Raw genomic sequence first — 9366 nt, 5'->3', positions numbered from 1 at the left:
TTCCAATCTGGCAAGACTTAAAGTACAAGCCCATGGATGAATGTCCTTTTTGCCACCTGAGGACCAGCTTAGCCATGTGTAGAAGAACTGTTTACTCCAGAGATTGTGAGAAGCTAATATTTTGTTGTTTTGTTTTCTCACAGAAATTCATGAAACTGTCTCCAAAAGCATGTAATGTCTTTGACCTACATTCTTGGAAGTAGTATTTATTTATATCAATGAATCTTTAGAAATATTGAACTAGGGATCATTATCTTTACAAGCACACACATGGTCTTTAGCAGCATATCTATGGGGAAAATGAAATGGGGAATCAACAACTGTCAGAGTAATTCAATAAATTCTGAAAAAAAATCAGAAAATTCAGAAAATGCAAATTATTCAGTTATCTCATGCCACTGTGATTTTTGACTACGATTATCCTTTACTGAATGACGGTCAACTCTTTATTCCTTGTTGTCTGTTAGACAAAAATAGCCAGATCTTGAGGGATACCATACTGTTTCTCATTTAAGATGGTTCACCAACAAAGGCATCATTTCAATCTGGTTCCAGCTCTACAACCTCACCTTTGGTTACTGTCTAACAGGAATCCTCTGCTCCAGCTATTTTGGTCTTCTCACTGTCCCCAGTGCTCCAAGCCATTCCCACCACCTTGCTTTGGCTCATGCTTGGTCCTTTGTTTAGACTGATTTTCCCCTTCCTTTCTCCCAGTTGAAATTTTAATTATCCTGAAGAGCCCAGCTTGAGCATCATACTCCTCTAGGAATGCTGCACCAACCCACAGGGATTTCCCCTTCTCTAATGGCCTATAGCATTTAATATCTGTCCCAGTTCTCTTAGCGCTTACCCAGTTTCTATTGCTGTTTCCTATTCCAGGTGTGGTTAGTATGTTCCCTACAAGAGGACAAAGTCCTTAAGGGCAAGGACTGACCTTAAAATATTAGCTCCTTACACAACACCTCCCATCATATTAACATAGAAGACAACTAGCAATGTCTATTGACTAAGTCAAATGCAGGGGAAGGAGGAAACCTTTACAAATAAACTTTTAAAAACTTTTTTTTTAATTGATAGATTTTGTTTTGACACAATAAGCACTACCCCAAAACACTAATAAACTACCCTATATGAGTTCCCCAAGGAGGGAAAAAGGGTAAACAAAACTTCTTAATGTTCTACTATGTGTGGGTTATACCTGCCATTATTCCTGTCATTTTCTTTCTTCTGTCCTTTCTTCCTTTCTTTTTCTTTCCTTCCTTTTTCCTTTCTTCTTTCCCTCCTTCCTTTCCTTCCTTCTTTCTTTTTCTTTCTTTCTTTTCCTTTCTTTCTTTTCATTCTTTCTTCCTTCCTTCCTTCTTTTCTTTCTTCCTTTCTTTCTTTCCCTCCCTCATTCTCTTTCTCCTTCCCTCTCTCTTTCCTTCCTTTTTTCCTTCCTTCTTTCCTTCTTTCCTCCCTTCCTTCCTTCTTTTATTCATTTCCTCTTTTCCTACTACCTTCCTTCCATGCTTGCTTTTCTCTCAGAATGGAAGTATTATGTTAACTTTCATAGTTTAGTATCAACAGTATCCACTGTCTTTGAAAATAGGCTATGCTCCATATGCCACTAAAGTGATTTTCCCAAAGTATAGATCTATCACCCCTCTTCTCAAGTAACTCCAAATATTCCCAATCACCTCTAGCATCAAATCTAAACTCTGTTTGAAGTTCTTCCCCAATTGGCCCCTCCATAGCTTTTTAAAGTCTTCTTACACATAACTTCTCTTAATTTCCTCAATGGTCCAATTGTTCTACTATTTTACTTACTAATCCTCACATACCACACACCATCTCCTGCCTCTTCACATTGTCTTGCCTGTACTCCATGGCTGGAACACTCTCTTTCTTCACCTTTACTTCTTCAAAACTCAGCTGAAGCATCATCTTCTAGGTGAAAACTTCCCTGATTACCTGAGTTCATAACGCCCTCCCTCCTAAAATGTGTGTTCATTTAGTGGATATTTTGTACACACTTGCACACACACATACACACCACACAAACACACATACATACATGTGTGTATGTGTATACACATGTCATTGTTTCCCTCATTAGAATGTAAACTCCATGAGGCTAAGGACTATTTCATTTATTTCTTGGTATCTTCAGCAGTTGGTACAGTACCTGGACCATAGTGGTTGCCTTATAGTAGTTGTTTGTTAAATTGAATTACATTTTGTTTGACCTGTACTTTTCTTTCTCATTTGCATCGTTATACTCATCATGTATGCTATTCTTTTGGTTCTACTTTCTTCTCTCTCTATAGAGGCAATGAGGTGACACCATGGACAGAATGTTGGGGAGTCAAGAAGATCTGACTTCAAATTTGACCCCCGATGCAAAATGTGTGACCCTGGGAAAGTCATTTAACTTCTGCCTCAGTTTCCTCAACTATTAAATGGGGACGATAATAATAGCACCAACCTTCCAGGTTGTTGCAAGGATTAAATGAGATATTTATGAACAACTTAGCACAGTGCCTGGCACATAGTATGTGCTATATAAATGCTAACTACTATTATTATTTCATGTTTCCCTGAAATCTTCATATTCTCTATTCCTTATGGTTTAATAATATTGCATTGCACTCATATACCACTCACATTCGGTCATTTGTTAGTCATTTTACACAGTTTAAAAAAAACTTTTTTTAACAATAATGCCACCAGGGATACATGTGGGCCTTTTCTTTCTGTCATTACCCTCCTTAGGATATCAACCCAATGGTGCTATCTTTGGGCCAGAGGGTTTGAAAGTTTTAGTTACTTTTCTTGCATAATTCCAATTCTCCTCCTACATCGCCAGAAATTTGGGTGAACTCATAACTCCCTTAACAGCAACTTCTCATACCAATGTTTCCATAGTTCTAATATTGAATTTTCCCATGTTTTATTACACTAATGAATTTATTTCTAATATAACCTTCCATCTATTCTGAGCATTTCTGTCATTTATTAATTTATATATACATAAGAATGGAGTTCCATCACACCCAAATTAATGTAATTATGTCTCAGGCATCTCAGTTGAATCAATCAATCAAGAATGTAACTTAGGTATGTATAAGTCTCTAACTTGAGAGGATTGTAGAGCTTTGGCAATTGGGTGAAGACAAATGACACTACTCAAAAAATGTCTTCTTATTGGCCAAAAATAATCAGACATACCTCTGGAAATATGTATAAAAATAGCATTGACTCTAGTGGTGAGTTCAACCAATTGTTGGACCAGTCTAGTGGAAGAAGAGTACCAGACTGAAGGACTCTAGTCAAGTACATGAGAGAGAATAACCCTTTGGAGAGAGAGGAAGAGGAAAGAGTTTCTCTCTTTACTTATCCAATTCCCATTGACTATGTTATTGGACAGTCTAGACCAATAGTGCATAGTCCATCCAACTGCAATAAAAAAGATTGGACCAGTAGAAGACAACACACCCAGCCAGAAGTGATAGTCGACTGAGGAAGGGTATCAGTGAGAGTGACCTCTCATGGGGGAAGTGTTGTCTATATTTTCTACAAAGGAAACCAATCTTTAGAAACCAACAGAGACAGTGAACAGAGAGGAGAGAGAGACAGAGAGACAGACACAGAGACACAGAAAAAGAGAGAGACAGAAACAAATAGACAGATAGAGACAAAGAGACAGAGGTGCAGAGAGCCAGAAAGAGATACTTAGAGGAAATTTATAAAACCTCTGTAAAGAGAAAAAAGTACTCCTAAATAACCAGGAATTATGAGTTAACTTCTTTGCTACATATGTTGTCTTTATGGGATTCTCATTACCTACATACTTTCAGGTCCACTCTCCACATGGATGTTATGTATATTTGTAAGAGAATGTATCCTGGACTTTTGAGGAGAATGTTTCAGTAACTATTGTTCTTACCCTAGAATCTTTTGTTTATACCTTTGCTAAGAAGCTAATTATGTCTGACTGGATGATTGTTATTAAGAACTTCACTAGTAGGAGTTTATAATTATACTAGAGACCTAAACCCTTAGGGTTACCTCTATAACCCAGAAAGACTAATGGTCAGCCACCCGCTGGGGTCTCCAAACCACGAGTTTGGGAGCAGTTTGGGGGAATGGCCACAGGGTGTGCTGCACCTAGTCTTCTCCATTAGAATGGAAGTACCCTGAGAAGAGAAACAATTTTTGCTTTTTCTTTATAGCATCTGGCACACAGCAAGCACTTCATAAATCCTTCTGATTGATTTATTCATTATAGCCACTTTTTAATAGAGAAGTTTCTCTTTACTCCCACAGCCTTATTATACTTGTTCTCTTTTGTTTTATTAGTGTCATTTTTTTTGTTATGATTAGTATTGATCATCATGACAATAACTCATGTTTCCAGAAAACTTTAGGGTTCATAAATCATTTTCCTCATGATGCCTCCAAGAGACAATGCACTTACAACTATAAGTATTTTACAACTATACTTTTAACTATCCCCATTTTACAGATGAGGAACATTTCAGAAACTGGGCTTCAGAGAGATAAAGTGACTTGCTCAGAGCTATTCAAGTTCATGGTTCCTTTCATGCCTAGTAATACAGACAAATATGGCTTGTGGGTATAAGGCTCCCCTCAAAGTCATCCAGAATGATTATGTTTCTTTCTGCAGTTTTTATAAATACAAACTCATTCCTTTACTGTTGGGAAGCTAAAAAAAAAAAAAGTAAGTAAATCCTTCTGGCTGATTAGGCATTTTCCACCATTGTTAGTATTTAAATGACCAAAGTTGATTTTCTGTCTAAGCAAATTTGTAGTAGTTAGACAATAAGTTGCTTTACAAGATGGGATATTGAAATCTTTAAAGGCCTTAATCAGCAGAGCACCCAGCTGACTTAGGACTCTTACCCTGTCCTTTGGAAAAATCATGCTTCAGACTACTTAATCCAGTTCAGACCTCAGCATCGTCCCACAGGGACTAAACTCACGCTTGTTATTATATGTTCACCATGTCAGAGGTCAGAGGGCATGACATGGGATTTAAGCCAATCATGGTCTCACAGTTCTACCGAGAATTATCTATGATCACAGTTAAAAGGCCAGTGGGAACAGGATTCTAAGCATAACAACTTTTTTCTATTAATGTGTCATTCCTTAAAAAATAATAATAATAATTAAGTCTTGCTACTTTGGTAAAGAAGCTTGGAATTTGTTTGAAACTTCCTCAGTTGTTTCTCATTGAGTGATATTGATATAGTAATGGTATCTTGCAGATGTTTTAATGAGCCTGGGAAATTTAAATATACAGACCTGTTTTCCTGAAGAAAAGAACAGAATAGTTTAAATGGTAAAAAAAAATGCTGTCACCAGAAATAAAAGGCGGTGCTGCAATAGGGTCACGCTATATGAGAGAAGGAGAACAGGGGCTATATTACAAAGAAAGCAGTGGGTGTAAAGGAAACCAATTGGTAACAATTAGAGATAGATTCGATAGGTTAGAGAAAGTTCAGATACCTACTGGTGTATATATTTTTTTATTCCTAGCACAGTTAAGGCCTTGTTAACCTATAGCAGACTACTATATTTATGTTTGTAGCTTCATCGTTCCTAGATTCTTAGCAGAGTATTACAAACATTAGATGGGTAAGGGAAGCTAACATTTCATTGAAGAATATATGTGCTCAAAAGAACTCTGGATTTGGAAATCTCCTTTGCCTGTGAAAAATCCCTTACTTCTTTCAAGACTGCCTGAAAATACTGCCTTTTACATGAAACGTTTTATGATCCCCTAACCATTCACCTACTTCCCACTCTAACTGCTAGTGCCCTCCCTTTAAATGAAATTATATGTTTTGCATTTATTCTGTATGTGTTCCCATTGATTTTTTATTGTTTTTCTATTCTATTCTTTTTCATTTTTACTTTCTTATTGTTGATGACAATCAATTTCAAAATCAAAGTTCTCCTTTGGTTGCTTCAACCAACTCTTGAAGAATGAAATTATCAATAATATCAGTCAACATATTATCAGTCTTTTGCCAGAGATGGCATAAGTAGGTATTTTGATAATAGAAGAAATCTTATCTCCATGCTGTTTGTGATCAATTTTGCTAACTACTTGTAAATTTCTTCTTTCTATCCAGTTGGTTCTTTATTTAACCCCAATAACATCACTTGTGTTTCTACCTCTGTTGATCTTCACTGAAATTTTGTCCACCATGATTATCCATTCTTGTTTCTAGACTTTTTGTCAAAGGCATCATCATATTTTCAGTCTTCCAGGTTCATAATCTCAACATTATACTAGATTCTTCAATTTCTCTCACCTCAAATAGCCAAGCAATTGAAAAATCTTGCCATTTCAACTACATACTATCTCTCACATCACACCTTTTCTCTTCATTCACACAGTCACTATCTAAATTCAGGTCCTAATCGCCTCTCACCTAGATTATTACAAAAGCCTCCTTATTGGCTCCCCTGATTCCACTGTCTCTCCATTGCAGTTCATCTTACACACCACTGCCAAAGATATTTTCCTTAAATACAAATCTGACCATGTAACTCAACCAACTCCAGTGACTTCCCATAGTCTCTAGTCCATGGTCCTAATATAAACTCCTCTGTTTAGATTTTCAAGCCCTATGCAACTTTGCCCCAGTCTATCTTTCCATCCTCATGGGACAGTACTCCTTATAAACTATACGATCCAGCCAAAAATAAAAAAAACCTTCCATCTCTCATTTCTATAGCTTTTTAATGGCTATTTCCCATGCCCATGTTGTACTCCTTCCTTACCCCTGCCTAATAGTCCACATCTTACTTTAAGACTCAGGTAAAGTGCCTTCTTCTTCATGAAGCTTTTCTTTGCCTCCCCCAAATGTTAGTTCCCTCTCTACCTACCTTGTATGTAACATACGTACACATAGTACTCATTATATATGTATTTATGCTGTATATGTTTTATATACTTGCTTCCTCTTCCTTTAGAATGTAAGTGAATTGTGAGTGGAGATTATTTCCTTTTTTTGTATTTGTATCCTCAGTACCTAGGACAGTGCATAGTGCATAATAGTTACCTAATATATTTATGGTGGCAACTAAATGGCTCAGCAGATAGAGTGAGGGACTTGAAGTCAAGGAAGACCTTAATTAAAATCCCACCTTAGACACTAGCTCATTGACACAGGCAAGTGATTTAACCTCCTACTCTTAGTTTCTCCAACCATGAACTGGGGATAATAGTAGCACATCCCTCCCAGGATCATTGTGAAGATGGGGTGAGAAATTGTTTTAAGTGCTTTGGAAACCTTGAAATACCATATAAGTACTAACTATCATTGTTGTTGTTGTTGCTGCTATTGGATAATTTCCATTTCTTTGCTCCTATAAAATGTAGGTGTGTCCGAGAAATTTCTCTTTATTATTGACCTACTTGTATATGCCTCACAGTGACATCTTTCAATAGTGGGATCTTAACAGTTTAAGGTCTTATAAGGGTAATGTTTGTCAAATAGCCCTATCTAACCCATAACCAGACAGTAGGGGAGATAGACACTAGAGTTGCTAAGTGAAGAACCCTAAGGAAGAGGAAATGCCCAAATATATCATCAAGGTTATCAAACCTTGGCCAAGTGGATGAGAAACGTGTAGCTTGGTTAGCACCATGGCTAAGGAAAGCACAGAGTAGGCTTGTGATGTGCTGAATCATGGGCATGGAGGCAAGGTATCTATCAGAAATATTTAACCATGAGGAATAGGGGTGTCTCTTGATAGTAATTATTTGAGTGACCATGATTATGAAACCTTCTGATGGATTTGGTTGTTTATAGATACTGGGGCACATTCAGGTAAACCTTTTGGGCATGGGAAGGGGGTGTTTGCATTTTGGAGATCCTTGGTCACCTTCAAGATCTGGTTTTGTTTCTCTCTTACTATTGTGGTACAGTGAACCATGCATAAGTGACCCAAGGTGCTGAGTGTTATGTCAGAATTTTTCCCTTCCCATTGGCATCCATGTGCTGTGACTATGCTTAATATTGCTGAGTTGGGTTGGGGAGAAGGCAGGATTTATATCCTAAACAAAGGCATTTGTATTTGATCCAAGGGATAACAGGGAGCCATAGGAGTTTATTGGGCAGAGGAGTGATACAGTCAACGCTGTGGTTTAGGAAAGTTCCTTTATCAGTTATTGTAAGGTTAATGGAATTTAAGATCTTCCCAGCTCATTAAAAGGCCTCATGTGGAGCCCATAAGGGAAGCTTGCTTAGGGTAGGCTTGCTTGTATGAAGGTTTCCATACCTTTTGCTAATTTATAGTTAGGCACTAAGTCACAAGGGTTGTGATACCTTCTGGCTCTAAAAAGAGCATATATAAGGTTAGCATTTTTCTTTGGGGCTCACTTATTAGAAGAGTGTTCTTGAGATTTAACCAAATGAGACTCTGGGTAACCATTAAGGAGCCCCCGAGCTTTGAAAAACCCAGACTTTGGTGCTTCTCTCTCTGGTAACTATGTATATATTGTCGTGCTCAGACAGTTGGATCTGTCTGTTGATCTATGCTAATTTCTCAGACAGTTAGAAGCCCTGTCAGTCTTTATTTCTCTACTTGTATTTTCTCTATTTTCTTTGATTGGATTTCCTCTGAAGTTCAGGGTGCTGACTTTTCCCCTGAACTAGTGAATGTAATTAAAAAAGATTGTTGACCCCTTGAACGACTATCTTTCCTAGTAAAGTAGATCTAAGAACCTGTGCTAGCAGCCATCCTGGGTATGCCCATGATAACCATTACTGCAGTTATGTGGGGGATGGATTAGATGGAGGAGAAACTTGAAGAAGGAGAAACCAATTAGGAAGTAGCTGCCATATTCCAGGCAAGACATGATGAGGTCTTGATCTACAGTGACTAAGTGAGAGAATAAAAGGGGATGGATATGATAAATGCTATGGAGGTAGTATCAACCACACTCAAAACTTATTGGATAAGTAAGGAGAGGGAGGACAAAGGATAATTCTGAGGTTGTGGACAACTGAAAGAGGTGGTACCCTAGACAGAAATATGAAAGGAGTAAACTATTTTATATAAATATTTTTATTTAAAATATTTTATTTATTATTTAAAATATTAAATATTTTATATAAACATTTAAGAAATATTTAAAGAGAGGTGGATTTTTGGAAAGTAATGACGAGATATAGTTTAGACATCTTGAATTTGAAATGTTTATAGGACCCCTAATTCAAAATGTTCTATCAGTAATTGGTTATGGGAAAAAAATGAGCTCAAGAGACAAATTTAGGCTACATATATCCATTTGGAAGTCCTTTGTGTAGACTCCTCTATTAGAAATTTCTTGAAAGAAGAAAGTTTTTG

The sequence above is a fragment of the Petaurus breviceps genome, unplaced genomic scaffold (genome assembly GCF_028583685.1).
Source record: "Petaurus breviceps papuanus isolate PSGF00001 unplaced genomic scaffold, PetGlider_PUasm1.0 176, whole genome shotgun sequence".
Classification (NCBI taxonomy): domain Eukaryota; kingdom Metazoa; phylum Chordata; class Mammalia; order Diprotodontia; family Petauridae; genus Petaurus; species Petaurus breviceps.
The sequence above is the reverse complement of the archived record's forward strand: the minus strand, read 5'-3'. Positions refer to the sequence as shown.